Raw genomic sequence first — 2,545 nt, forward strand, 5'->3', positions numbered from 1 at the left:
TTCTGTTTGCCTAACTAAGTAAATCAAGTAACTATTGTTGCTTAGTCCTTCAATCCTCGTGGGATCGACCCTCACTCACCTGAGGTATTACTTGGTACGACCCGGTGCACTTGCCGGTTAGTTTGTGGGTTATAAATTTTTGCACCAAGCTTTTGGTGCCGTTGCCGGGGATTGATAGAGATTAACAACTATTAGTGGTTTGATTGCTTGGATTAGGCATTTTAATGTTAATTTAATTTAAATTTTTTTTTATTATTTTCGAAAAAAAATTTAAATAAATAGCACTAATATTTTTCTTTAATTTCTGAAATTAAGTTTGGTGTTGTCTATTTATTTTTATTTTAATTTTTCCTGTTTATTTTTTAGTTAATTTCGAATTTCTCTGTCTTAATTCTACCTATAATTTTCAAAATTTATTTATTTATTTTATTTAGTATTTTTATTTTATTATTTTACACAGGTTACCTCATTGGGAATTCTCTACACTCTGATGTAGAGATTCCCATCTTTTCTTGTTTTCTGTTTGTTTATGCGCAGGAACAGAGATAAGGAACATCTCTTAGACTTTGATCCTGAACCTGAAAGGACTTTCAGGCAGCGTTTACAACAAGCAAGACTTTGCAAGGCTACAGAATCCACTATGGATCACAATAATGCTGTTAATGCCAATATGAGAAATCCGAATGGGGATGATCAAAAAAGGAGAGTGCTTGGCTCCTACTCTGCTCCTACTGCAGATCTTTATGGAAAAAGCATTGTGGTACCCCCTATAGCTGCGAACAACTTTGAGTTGAAGCCACAATTGGTCACCCTGGTGCAACAAAACTGTCAGTATCATGGTCTTCCCCACGAAGACCCAAATCAATTTATTTCTAATTTTCTGCAGATTTGTGATACTTTGAAGACAAATGGAGTGAACCCAGAGGTGTACAAACTCATGCTCTTCCCATTTGCTCTGAGGTATGGAGCCAAACTATGGCTAGATTTCCGACCCAAGGAGAGTTTGGATACTTGGGACAAGGTTGTTACTGAGTTTCTTACTAAGTTTTTCCCACCAAAGAAGCTGACTAAGCTTAGGGTGGAGGTTCAGACCTTCAGGCAGAAGAATGGTGAAACTCTTTATGAAGCTTGGGAGAGGTACAAGCTACTGACTAGGCAATGCCCTCCGGACATGTTCTCCAAATGGACCCAACTACATATCTTTTATGAAGGCTTGGGAGAAATGTCCAAGATGTGCTTAGATAATTCTGCAGGTGGTTCATTGCACAAGAAGAAGACACCAGAGGAGACTATTGAGCATATTGAATTGGTTGCTAGCAACCAATATTTATACTCATCTAACAGGAATCCTGTGAACTCTGAGGCTCCTCAGAAGAAGGGTGTTATGGAAGTAGAAGCTCTTAATGCTATTCTTGCTCAGAACAAGCTTATGTCTCAGCAAATAAGTCTACTTACTCAACAGATGGGTGGCATGCAAATCTCAGCTATCAACACCCAAAATCCACCTCAAGCGGTCTCTTATGACATGACAGGTAATTTTGTGCAAAATGATAATTATGATTATGCTCAATTCTCTTCTGAACAGGTCAATTACATGGGCAGTGCTCCTAGAAATCCCAATAATGATCCCTATTCTCAGACCTACAATCAGGGATGGAGAAATCACCTAAATTTTGGGTGGAGGGACCAATCTCAGAGAGCTCAGAATTTCAACAATAATTCTCAGGGCGGCTTCCAACAGAACAATCATAATAACCATCAATTTTAGTCTCATCAACAACAACCACCTCTGTAGGCAAATTCTAATTTTCAAGAAGATTCTAATTGGGAGATGATGAGGAGTTATATGCAGGAAACCAGAGCATCAATCAAGAATTTAGAGATCCAGATGGGTCAAATAGCCACAAGAGTTAATGAAATTGATCAGAGGACCACTAATAGCCTTCCTGGTAACACAATTCCAAATCCAAGAGAGGAATGCAAGGCTATCACCTTGATAAATGGACAAGTGGCAAGTATTAAAGCACAAGTTAATGAGGAGCCAGTTGAAAAAGAAGATTGCAAGGTTATTCAATTGAGAAGTTGTAAAGTAGCTGGCTTTGAGACCAAGGTTAATGGAGAGTTAGTTAAAAAAGAAGCTACAGAGGAGAAGAAGGAAGAAGTAGAGCACGCCCCTCCAAAGCGTGCAGATAACCCATTCCCAGACTCTCTTGACAATTATCCTACATTGCCAAAGGCTCCTGAGTACAAGCCTAAAATGCCATATCCTCAGAGACTTCAAGATACCAAGGACAAGCAGTTTTCAAAGTTCTTGGAAGTTTTCAGAAAGTTTCAAATCAATATTCCTTTTGCTGAGGTTTTGGAGTAAATGCCTATTTATGTCAAGTTCATGAAGGAGTTGCTGTCAAAGAAGAAGCCTTTAAAGGGAGATGAGACAGCGGTCTTGACTAAAGAATGCAATGCCATCATTCAAAATCGCTTACCAAAGAAGATGCCAGATCCAGGGAGCTTTCAAATTCCATGCACCATTGGGAGCACAACCTTT

The 2,545-nt window shown here is 38.7% G+C and overlaps 1 non-coding gene across 1 annotated transcript; it reads right to left on the reverse strand.

The window, feature by feature from the left end:
• Positions 1-1,069: 1,069 nt before the first annotated feature.
• On the reverse strand, positions 1,070-1,176 carry LOC148566936 (small nucleolar RNA R71). Its single transcript, XR_015882456.1, has one exon. It is a non-coding gene; the product is annotated as a small nucleolar RNA R71 (small nucleolar RNA).
• Between the last annotated feature and the right edge of the window lie 1,369 nt (positions 1,177-2,545).

This window comes from Arachis ipaensis, chromosome B4 (assembly GCF_059453495.1).
Source record: "Arachis ipaensis isolate K30076 ecotype BB chromosome B4, ASM5945349v1, whole genome shotgun sequence".
Taxonomy (NCBI): domain Eukaryota; kingdom Viridiplantae; phylum Streptophyta; class Magnoliopsida; order Fabales; family Fabaceae; genus Arachis; species Arachis ipaensis.